This window comes from Ambystoma mexicanum, chromosome 3p (assembly GCF_040938575.1).
Source record: "Ambystoma mexicanum isolate Mex_15411 chromosome 3p, UKY_AmexF1_1, whole genome shotgun sequence".
Lineage (NCBI taxonomy): Eukaryota > Metazoa > Chordata > Amphibia > Caudata > Ambystomatidae > Ambystoma > Ambystoma mexicanum.
In genome coordinates, this window is record NC_090925.1 from 1,169,046,254 (window position 1) to 1,169,058,574 (window position 12,321).

At 48.5% G+C, this 12,321-nt stretch overlaps 1 protein-coding gene across 3 annotated transcripts in view; it reads left to right on the forward strand.

Moving 5' to 3' along the window:
- The window catches only part of DDX46 (DEAD-box helicase 46), a 1,330,317-nt gene that overhangs the window by 1,276,677 nt on the left and 41,319 nt on the right, over window positions 1-12,321 (forward strand). The gene's annotated exons all lie outside the window — the stretch shown is intronic.

Below are 12,321 nucleotides of genomic sequence, written 5' to 3' on the forward strand. Positions count from 1 at the left end.
GGGGTTTGATAGACTTGCATTCTGTGTTTATTGCCATCTGTGATGCTTCAAATACCAGGAAGTTTCAAATTAACATTTACAAATAATTATACTTTATACAAAGTTAAAAGATGTTGGTCCATACTTGAGTGTGTCCCCTCCAAGAGACTAAGGATTGCAGCGACGACATAGCCTAGATGTCAGTAGTGGGCAACTACACTATGCTACAAGCTCTCTTAAGCTTCTTTTACAGCTGGCCTGTGAAAATAAATACATGGACAGAAGTATTGCTTTCGTAAGAGTTTGTCATTTTAATCTAACATGAAAAGGTTTAAACTGCATTTAGCTTCTCTCTGTGCTTATGCTGTTGAGGTTCGCCAGTTCTCTATTTTAAGGTGAATTAAACCTGCTAAAACAGTTTAAGATTAATGTTTAAGATATTTTTTTTTATTTAAGACATATGCCACCTGTGTATATAAGAATGTGTCTCAACAGGATGGATGGAACGGGGGTGGATGATTGTTATCCATTTAAAAGAAACGGATGCTCAGTGAAGGAGCTCTATTCTACATAACACTTTTGCCTTAAAAGATCCTGTATGCCCTAAACCAGAGGTCAGCAACCTGCCCCTCTCGAGGTGTTAGGTACTACAACTCCTATGATCCCTCTCCATTGGCTATGCTGGCTAGGGCTCTTTGGATTTGTAGTCCAACACATCTAAAGAGCCAAAGGTTGCATACCCCTGCCCTAAACACAAGCAGCTCCATTATCCTATTATGAAGGGATCCTTCCCACTGTGGAAACCGAGGTGTGTGGGAGTGCTGCAGGGAATATGCCATGGGCATAAGATCGCAGCCTCATACTCTGTTCCAGGCAGTAATGATTCTGTCTGATTAACTGTGTTGGTGCTCCATCTTACCTGCTGCTTTTTATCAGCTGGTCACCACCAAACCCTTGGGCAGTTCTCCAGTCGATGGGTGGTACCTGAGGCCCGGGTGTTCCCCGTTTTGTTTGGCTGCCAGAGCTCTTAATCAGGCTGCCCAGTGGAGGTGTTCCGAGCATGGAGGATGCCTGCTAGCGACATGCAGAAAGGGGGGATTTTGTGCCTGATGACTGTGGGTACGTTGGTGTTGGCAGTCTTACCTGAACCACATTGGTACGATTCCTCTGGATGTCTTGTGGCATCTGTCTCTCTTACGTCGTAGCTTGCAGACAGTAATTGAAATGAGAGTGCGTAATGCAGAGTTCCTGATTAACATCAGTGTACCCATACAGTTCCCCTGAATGACCAGTTCAAGGAAGAAAGGCCACTTTTTCTCACTCCTAAATTCCCATCAATCATATAGGTTAGTGACCCTTTGGGCACCCTTGTGGCCCCCATAGATGGGGGGCTAATGCCTAGTTGTGAGGTTAATGGTTTTAAAAGTCCACTATCACTTCGGCCTGTTCTCAAACCGCTGAGTGTTCACCAAATTGATGGCTGCGGTGCCCACTCTTCTCCATAGGGAACGGATTCACACTTTGCCCACGTTGATGACTGGCCAATTTGAGCACACTACAGGGAGCTGGTGTTGGCCACCCCCCACATTTGTCATCTTCTGCACAGCTTGAGCCGTTCCCCTCAAGATGCCAGTGGATGGCCAAGATGGTAATGGACACATGTTGAGGACCTTTTTTTTTCTCCATAGGTCTGTGTTTGCAACATCATCATTATGGTCCCTGATCCAGACTGGAACCCACCTTCCTTTCTTCACCTTTTGGGTCTCATATCCTTATTCATCTTTCGGATGCTAGAGTGCTGGTCACTCCAGTAGCTGTTACTTTGTCAGTGGACCTTTACAGATCGCAAACCAAGTGTCGGGATCTCCTGTGCGTGCCTTAACTGAAAGTTTGGTAAGGAGAATTCCTTTCTGGTAACTTAAACTTCAAATGACAGTAGTAACAGGTGCCTCTCGGCCTAGGTTGTATCCCTGACTAGTATGACTGAGCTGTGATCCTCTGCAGAAACAATCGTAAAGCTGGCCCTTGCTGATCTCCTTCCATGGGTTTGTGGCTTGTGTGTATCCTGATTCCGACAGTCTGCACAGTGACAATGCATTATCTCAAAAAGAAAGGTAGTGTGGGGTGGCTGCCTCCTTGTTGGAATGCAATGTGACTGTTGTTCAGTACACTGGAGAACCATGTCTCGCTGTTGCCAGCCCATCTGTCTAGGACAGAGAAACGTGTCTGTGGATGCTTTGAACAGGCATTCATCTGTCTCTCAAGATTGGGAATTGTTGGAAAGTTCTGTATCAGATCTTTTCCTGCACCTCAAGTGGACCTCTTCATATCCAGAGTCAAACAGATGTGTGAGTTGTAATGCTCCAGGGAATTTCCCTCGCTGGTGGCTCTGGGCGATGTATTTATTGTAGTGAAGCTTCAACATCTTCTATGTGTTCCACGCCCCTAATTTCTCTGGAGACGAAGAAGGTTGAGATCCTGATAATTCCATTCTGGTCCTTGTTGAAGTGTTACCCAGTACCTCTGTCTCCACTTCTCCCCCCAGGTGCCTTCTGGCAAAGGTGGGTCTGCTCTTCCAGGCAGAAGGCAAGGTCCTCCATCGGAGCATGAACAGGCTCAGCCTTCATGCTTGCATGCTGAGATAAAATGTCCTAGATGTTCTCCTTTCTGCCTCGAAGCAGGCTACCAAGTCGATCTATGCCTGCTTATGCCATACCCAAGATCTTGACCCTTTTGTCTTGCCAAACTTCTTCAGTCGTATTGTGGAGTTTGTGCTTTCTCAGACCGACTGAGGCCTTCACATGGGTACTGTTAAGGGGTCACTGGAGATCCAGAAGGATGCCTACCATGTTTCAGGCGAAATCGACCTCAAAAGCACCACAAATTGGCACATGTCCCTGGGTATTTGTGAATTGCAGACAGTGGGGGTTGCAGCTCTTCCAGGGATGGCTCAAATTGGTTTGTCTTGCGACTAGTTGATCCCACCAGTCCAGGGGAAGAAGTCAATTTTGGGTCTTCTCTGTCGTCCAGTAGTTGATGTTGGGATGTGGTGGTTACTCAGCTGGCTCTTGCGGTCGCTGGAAGTTGCTGCAGGGTTTCTTCTTTTTATTCTGCTTCGGATCTTCAGTCCAGTGGTCGACTGAGGTTTGGTTCCAAGACCCTCGCCTTTTATGGTGAAGAAATGGCTACGCCCACCAATCATACCACAGCGCCTCATGCAAATCTGGGGTATCGACTGTCCAGGAGGAGAGCCAGCCCCCCAGTTGGAACTGGTTCCAGGCAGGCACACTGTAGAACAAAGTCCAGGGGAGTTTCAGACTCCTCTCTCACTTTCTGCCCTGTCAAGTATTCAGAGCATTGACAGGCTTTCCAAGGGAGCCCGCCAAGGACAAAAGACCCATGGAGACCACCCCCACCCAGCTAGGTAGAAGGCCTCACAAAAGACAAGTCATCTAGAGATAGCAAGAAAAAAGTACAGCCACCATTTTAAGGGAGTGGTGTACCCTCTGTTCCCTGGTGCAGCTGCGAAGACAGCCTGCAACCAAAGTTCACAAAGGTTGGTAGAAAAATGTCCACTGCCACCAGCCACTCAGATAACTTGCCACTGTAACTAGAAAGTTACATTTCTTTTTTTTTTTCGTTTGATTAAACCTTTAAAAAAGCAGAACACATGACAAATCATAAGAAAACACACTACATCTCCATCTTTACGATGTCCCCTCATCGTATGATCAGCAACTAATTGTCATTTTGCTGGTAATTAACATTGGGTTATTTTTATGGGGAGAAGGTGTAAGTCTCACACAGTTACTGATTTCAGAATGATTTTCTCCGCATCTAAGCGTTCTTTTAGTACTCGAAGGAACATCACCAATGCAAGTATCACTGGTCTGTTTGATACATCAAGCAGAGCTTTCCACCACTCTTCTGCCGCCAGTTTGATGCTTGCTGATAATAGGATCGAAAGTAGTTTTTCTGTGTTGAAGAAACGCAGGGCAGGGCATGACATCAAGTGTTTCAAAGTCTCCTTGGGAGCACCACAGAATCTACATGTTGGAGACAAATCAGCAAATTGCGTCCTGGTGCTTAGGTGTTCCTTGGTTGCCATTATGTTAAGCCTGAAATGCATATAAAGCGCTCTCGAATTGTGATCAGGAAAGCAGGTCAGGTAGGTTTGCAGCTGACCCTAGGCTCTTGCTTCTCCAGGTACCTCTGTCATCAATTTTGCTTTCAGCCTTAGATCGCAGGTATTGATCCAGTCTGCTCTCAACAATTTTTTCTTGGCTGACTCTGGGTTGTCGATCATAGTTTGTAGAGTAATATCGTACTGTTCCAAGACAGAGAGCATTCCATTTTGAGAGAATCGTGTATGTTTTTCCCTGATCGGTTTGTGTAGTATATGGATCTGCGGCACTGGAACCATTAGCATCGTTTTTCTGAATAGGCTCAACAGGTTCCATGAGACTCTTGCTTGTATTGGAATGTACCCCAATTCGAATCTTATGCAGACCGTTGAAGATCCCTTGGGTAAATGTAGCACTCTTGTCCAGAAGATGTTTTCAAGGGAGTTCCATAATGAGTCTGAACATCCAAAAGCATTTTCTCCGCCATAGATGAGGACTGGGATAGCTTTTTGTTGGAAGAAGATGATAGTTGTCTTCAATGGGAATTTCCCATATCTTTTGTTTATCAGACTCGCTTGGCATGCCAGCTGGCGACATTTACTTTAAGAAACCTCAGCCCGTGGTGCATCGTTCCTACTTGCGCTAATCTTCATAGCCAAATAGGTGGTGTTTTTCACAATCTTGACTTGTTCATTGGCGAGATACCAGTTACATATGCCAGTTAAATTTTTTTTCTTTTCCATCTGTTACTTGTCAATTTTTCAAAGATTAGTATTTCGCATTTTTGTTTATGTTCAACCCGTTCGCTGTTACATAGCTTTCAAGGATAGTGAGCTTCCGCTGGAGGCCTATAGGTGTAAGGTCAATTAAGATAAGGTCATCTGCATATACCAGATAGTCAATATGGGAATTATGGATTCTCGCTGGAAACACATTTGCATCATTAAAGATGTCACTAATGTCCGATATAAACAGATTGAAGGTTATCGCTGCCAAAGAGCATCCCTGTTTGACACCTTTGAAAGTGTTAATTGGTGCTGATAACGTGCCTTTCCTGTCTAGTCTTATCTTGATAGTGGTATTAGAGTGTAACTCGCGAATGGCAGCTAGCAGACTGGGTGGACAATTCCATGCATTCAGTTTTTTCCCCAACGGCTCTCTGTTTATGCTGTCAACCGCATATGAAAGATCTATTAGAGCTAAGTAGACTTTGGTGTTAGCTCTGTGGGCTTCCATTTTCAGCAGATTTAGGAGTAAATGGTTCACTCCACACCCTACCCCCTTTACAAACCCTGCTTGTCTTGGGTCCACATGGTTTGACTCTTTAAACCATTTTAGTAGTTTTTGTTGGAGGGTAGCATAGATTTTCCCCAGCATATCCAGCAAGGCTATCGGTCTGTAGTTTTTTGGGTTCCTTCTGTCTCCTCTTTTGAAAATGGGAACAATCACAGCGCTCTTCCATGATTTTGGGGGGGGCACAGCACTTGATTATTCTATCAAACAGGGTAGCACAGAAGTCAGCCCATTGGTCAGAGTGATGCTTGATGGTGTAATTCGTTAGGCCGTCCGGGCCCGGGGCTCGAGAGGCATTCACGCTTTTAATTGCTTGAAGGATGTCATCTCGCTCAAACACTGGGTCCCAGTGAGTCAAAGTTGGAGCTTTCCATGCCTCTGTTAATTCATCCTTACAAAAAAGGTTGGTATAAAACGACACTCATTCTGTTTCCGAAACGGATTTTGACTTTAATGCATTTTGTGGGGCTGAGTTGTTGTTTATCAACCTCCAAAAGTCAGCAGCGTTTTTATTAGCCATTTTCGACAGCATCAGTTCAGAGTCGTTTTGGAGCATGATAGCCGTATGCGACTTGATCCAATTCTTATAAGTTTGTCTAATTAGTCTTTTGCATTCGTAGATGTTAGCATTGGTCATTCTTTTGGCTTTTCTTAGGTCATGTTGCAGCAATCTTTTCCGTTGTAATATTTCTAGATCAAATGTATGCTTTGGAGCAAGGTCCACATGTCTTAGGATGTTTTTACGTTCTTTGCATGGAGACAGCAGGTGTTTGTATTCAACGGACTACAATGTCGATTGGAAGTCTGTAATTGTGGTTACCTCATCTTGTAGATGTAGACAAAGCCTACACGCACCAGTTCTCACAGCATATGGCCAAGACTCTTGTTCACATTGGGTGTAGTAGTTGAATTTTAACTTCACCATATCATGATCACTATGGGCCATTTTAATGACTTCGAGGCGAGTGGTCCTTGTGTGGATATTTTCTGGTACAAATATGTAGTCCAGTATTGAACTTTGTCCAGGTCTACACCAAGTCGCTTCTGCTGGGATATCACCGGTTTTGTTACCGTTCAGCATCGTTAACCCACTCAAGTCCATCTCAAGGCACCCCTGAATTGATAACTGTACTTGTTGGATGTTCGTTTTCATATTGCCACTGGCTTGATCATGCTGTTTAATGCAGTCGATATTCAGGTCACCACATATAATTAGATCATGCAGGTTTTCTTTTTCAGTAAAATCGTCAATCGCAGCTGAGACCTGGTCGATAAAGGCCACCCCTCCTGTTGCCAAATGGTTCCAGTATAGATTGACGATCTAAAGCAAGGGTGCCTGAGGATTTTCTAAGTGAGATGAGCTAACGACGGAAACTTGGATGTATGGAGAAACGTTCACTGATCTCTCAATCCTGAAGCCAGAAGCTGTCTTCACCGCCAATAGCAGGCCGGCCATAGGTCTGCCCTTTGCTTGCTTAATGGCTGGGGTCATAGCTATCTCAAAACCTTCAATACTTGGGATTTCAGTTAACCAAGTTTCCTGTAGGCAGATCATGTCAAGGTCTTCTGCCCATACAGTCGAAAAAAGATGCAGTGAACCTCTTGTGTTCCAGGAGCTCATCGAACAGCCCATGGGGCCACTGTGGGCCTGGCATTACTTGTCCTGTTTCGTATTTATAGCCCCTATACAGGGATAGAGTGTTGAGGGATACATTGTGTCCCCTCAACACTCCCAATATGGTGGGGTGTGCCGATTCCACAAAATGGAGGTCAGGGTGGATAAAAAGGATTGCCTTGTCCTGACCACAGAATGTTATCACAGAAAAGTAAAAAAGGAAAGCTAAAGCAACTTCCCAGCAACAATGCACAGAAAGTGCTGTGTGCTGCAATCACAAACCATAGCTGCCATAAAATTGAGGATGAGTATAACTCCAAAAGAGAGTATCCAAAAGAGATACAAAAAAAGTTTCCGAACATAGAATAAAAGTCTGAGTGTGGAAAAAGGGTCCCACACACTCAACAGAGTTAGATAAAAACCAAGAGGCCAGCAAAAAGTGCTGGGGGACTCGCAGGTTGAGAGAATTTCTCACAAACCGGCATAGGAAGGTATTGCTTTCCGCAACATGGTTGATAAACACTGATCTGCTGTTTATCTGCCGTTTATCGGCTGTGTCACAGCAAGCGGTGCCTTTTTGAAAAGAACGACCAACTGAAAGGCAGAATGTGAAAGTCGCGCTTGTTGCAACACAGCCGATAAACATTGATCGGCTGTGCTACCTTACCATGTTGCTTTTCAGGTGCTCCTTTCAAGAAGAAATCTAGGCATGGAGTTCACGCTGTTTACATTATTTGTACAGGAGAGAGAGGGGCATACACTGAACCTGACAGGACAGGGGAGAGGGAGAATGCTCAATGAGCTAGTGAAAAAAAAAACATGGAAGGGGACGCAAGGGTAAACTGAAGAGAAACAGGAATGAAGTTGAGACAGAATAAGGAGGCAGGGACAGAAGAGGAGCAAGACAGAATAGGAGACATACGGTTAGAATGGGAGTGATAACATAATTGAAGGGGGCAAACAAGAAGGGAAATGGGTGGGGCGGAATAGGAAGGGAAATGGGTGGGGCGGAATAGGAAGGGAAATGGGTGGGGCGGAATAGGAAGGGTCTGGGGTGGGGTGGAATAGGAAGGGTCTGGAGTGGGGCGGAATAGGAAAGGTCTGGAGTGGGGGGTGGAATAGGAAGGGTCTGTAGTGGGAAGGGTCTGGAGTGGGGCGGAAGAGGAAGGGGCAAGTAGTGCGGCAGAATAGGAGGGGTAAAGGAGTGGGAGGGGGGAAAGGGGTGGGGCGGTATAGGAGGGGGAAAGGGGTGGGGCGGTATAGGAGGGGGAAAGGGGTGGGGCGATATAGGAGGGGGAAAGGGAGTGGGGTGGTATAGGAGAGGGAGTGGGGCGGAATAGGAGGGGGGAGGGAATGGGGCGGAATAGGAGGGGGGAGGGAATGGGGCGGAATAGGAGGGGGGAGGGAATGGGGCGGAATAGGAGGGGGGAGGGAATGGGGCGGAATAGGAAGGGGGAGGGAATGGGGCGGAATAGGAGGGGAGAGAGGAGTGGGGTTGAATAGGAGGGGAGAGAGGAGTGGGGCGGAATAGGGGGGAAAGGAGTCGGAGGTTGGGAAAGGAGTGGGGCGGACTAGGAGGGGGGAAAGGAGTGGGGCGGACTAGGAGGGGAGAGAGGAGTGGGGCGGACTAGGAGGGGAGAGAGGAGTGGGGCGGACTAGGAGGGGAGAGAGGAGTGGGGCGGACTAGGAGGGGAGAGAGGAGTGGGGAGGACTAGGAGGGGAGAGAGGAGTGGGGAGGACTAGGAGGGGGGAAAGGAGTGGGGAGGACTAGGGAAGGGTCTGGAGTGGGGCGGACTAGGGAAGGGTCTGGAGTGGGGCGGACTAGGGAAGGGTCTGGAGTGGGGCGGACTAGGGAAGGATCTGGAGTGGGGCGGAAGAGGAAGGGTCTGGAGTGGGGCGGAATAGGGAGGGGCAAGTAGTGCGGCGGAATAGGAGGGAGGGAGGGAATGGGGCGGAATAGGAGGGGAGAGAGGAGTGGGGCGGAATAGGAGGGGAGAGAGGAGTGGGGCGGACTAGGAGGGGAGAGAGGAGTGGGGCGGACTAGGAGGGGAGAGAGGAGTGGGGAGGACTAGGAGGGGAGAGAGGAGTGGGGAGGACTAGGAGGGGAGAGAGGAGTGGGGAGGACTAGGAGGGGGGAAGGAGTGGGGAGGACTAGGGAAGGGTCTGGAGTGGGGCGGACTAGGGAAGGGTCTGGAGTGGGGCGGAAGAGGAAGGGTCTGGAGTGGGGCGGAAGTGGAAGGGTCTGGAGTGGGGCGGAAGAGGAGGGGGCAAGTAGTGCAGCAGAATAGGAGGGGGAAAGGAGTGGGCGGAATAGGAGGGGAGAAAGGAGTGGGGCGGAAAGGAGTGAGGCGGACTAGGAGGGGGTAAAGGAGTGGGGCGGAATAGGAGGGGGGAAAGGAGTGGGGCGGACTAGGAGGGGGGAAAGGAGTGGGGCGGACTAGGAGGGGGGAAAGGAGTGGGGCGGACTAGGAGGGGGAAAGGGATGGGGCGGACTGGGGAAGGGTCTGGAGTGGGGTGGAATAGGGAAGGGTCTGGGGTGGGGTGGAATAGGGAAGGGTCTGGGGTGGGGCGGAATAGGGAAGGGTCTGGGGTGGGGCGGAATAGGGAAGGGTCTGGGGTGGGGCGGAATAGGGAAGGGTCTGGGGTGGGGCGGAATAGGGAAGGGTCTGGGGTGGGGCGGAATAGGGAAGGGTCTGGGGTGGGGCGGAATAGGGAAGGGTCTGGAGTGGGGCGGAATAGGAGGGGGCAAGTAGTGCGGCGGAATAGGAGGGGGAAGGGGCGGGGCGGAATAGGAGGGGAGAGAGGGGCGGGGCGGAATAGGAAGGGGGAGAGAGGAGTGGGGCGGAATAGGAAGGGGGGAAGGGGTGGAGCGGAATAGGAAGGGGGGGGAAGGGGTGGAGCGGAATAGGAAGAGGGGAAGGAGTGGAGCGGAATAGGAAGGGGGGAGGAGTGGGGCGGACTAGGAGGGGGAAAACTGAGTGTGGTGGAATAGGAGGGGGAACTGAGTGGGGCGGAATTTGAAGGGGAGAGTGAGTGGAGTATCAGAATGGGGAATGAGAGGGAAAGACTGTCAGAGAGGAGGAAACAGAGGGAGAGAAGTTAAGAGGTGATGGAGAAAAGAAGATTGAAAGATGAGGATACAGGCTTGCGAAACTAAGGCAAAGCAGTCAGAACAGTAAGAGAAGAGAGAACAGGAAAAGAGACAGGCATAATGGGAGAGCAGCAGACCGACGGAACAGAAGCGGAAAAGAGAAATACTTGGTAGGGAGCAGAGAGTAGATGCCGCAGAAGAGCGAGAAAGAGAAGACAAATAAAGAATGAAATGGTGCTAAGAGACAGAATGAGAGGTTTAGTGAGCCAACAGACTAAATGGGCACAGACCAGAGAAATAACAGACCAAACTGGAGGATGAGAAAAGTCTGAATCGGAGGGATGAAGGGACGGGGGATGGGTATTGCAAAATGTGTAAGGAGGACAGATAAGAGTTTGAGGGGATGAGAAGGAAAAATCTATTGCAAGTGGTAAGATGAGAGAACAAGAGAATGGCAGCCCAGACCAGAGAGAAAGAAGGAGTCAGAAAAGGTGCAGTAAGGAAGAGAACGGACCGTAGGTAAAGATGGGAGTGACTGTGTAAGGAAAAAGTGTAATACAGAAGGGATAAACAGAGAAGGAGGCAGTGACCAGGAAGTTTAAAATGAGAAGGATGTGAAAGTGTCTGCAGATGAGTTATACTGTTTAAATCCCATCCATAGGAACTAACATTTTTGTGCTATCTTTTTGGGATGTATGCTCACCCTCCATGCTTCTGCAATGAAATAACCTGTGATGTGAGGCTGCCTTAGCCCACCCAGCACTTATGCACACTTCTCAACTCTCTCTCGCACAAGTAGTCCCACTCAAAAAACGAATGCGTTATTGAACTCCATTTCACTCTCTTTGGAGACTCAAGAACTTGAGAGATAAGAGTGAGTACTTAATCTCTCAGTATGCTTCCACCTCAGAGCTACCCCTGTGACCAGTAGTGGGTGGCCTCAAGAAAGCATTGTATCCCTCTCGTCCGGCGACCCCAATACAATAACCTAGGGGAGGGGGGGAGTTCAACTTCAAACCTTTGTCCTCAAGTGGGTGCTTGGGCTGGAAAGGTTTGAACACCACTGCTCTAGGTTCATGTGGAGATCGCAGACTGTAGAGGGGACACCCAGATTCGGTCCTACAGCGAAGGATAGACCCTCATGCAGATATTCGTGGATGTAAGTCTTGCAGTGACCCCGGACTGAGTCCAGAGGCACTTAGCGACAGGTCTTTGGTCTTCCATCAGCCTCCTCTCCTTGTGGAAGGCAGCACAGCAGATTTCCAGGGTTGCAGCAGAGCTTCGAGGATACCCACAAAGAGTTCCAGCCGGAATGTCCTCGCATCACTGAACAGCTGGATCCAGGCCTTACAGAGAAAATTCAAAGATGCACACTCTCACCAAAATCTGGCAATGTACCTCGAGCAGGATAGGTGTCAGGTTGGTCCGGCCAGTCAGAGGGAGAATGGCACCTTGCAGAGGTCTTCCCTGTCGATTAGAAGGTCGAGGTTTGTGATGCAGTGATTGGCTGAACCATGCAGGTTTCTTCAGCTTTCCTGGCGTACCTCACTTATCTTTTGCTGATCTTCTTCAGCTCACGTGTTGTACTTGGTTCTTGAATCCAGCTTGTCTCCTTATATCCAGCATCTGCGCTGGGGACAACCCCAGTCCTCCGACAAGCACACCTGTAACTTGGAGGTGGTGGTCCAATATTGGCCAGCCATCCTCCCAGAATTTGCCCAGCATTTTCCAAGCCCCCGAAGTAATGTGGACTCGGAGCAGATGCCCTCCCCCCCTCACCACTTCCTGCCAACTCCTACCCAAAAGAGAGCCTTCACAAGCTTCATGCAAGACGATTGGTAAGGTGTATGAAGAAAGGAGGCCAACAAAGTAGAGGCGATCTTGTACAGGCCTTAAAAAATTGAGATATTTTTTCTCGAGTCTTCTTAAGAGGCATCATCATGGCTAGAAAGGCAAGTCAGGATGGAACGACTGCTACCAGCCTGTTCAGAGGATGCTTGGAAAGTAGCAGAAAAGCTACTGTGACCAATCTGACAATCTCGCCCATTCTTGACACTAGAAATCCTTCTTGTAGAATGAAAATTGGGAATTGTTATAAAGGTCCCACGACTTTTGCCCATACCCATATGGACAATAGTGCGATGAGGAAGAACAAGGAATGTCTCATCGGGAGTAATGATGGAATAACTGAGATGAGGAGACACTGCAAGAAGGTAAGG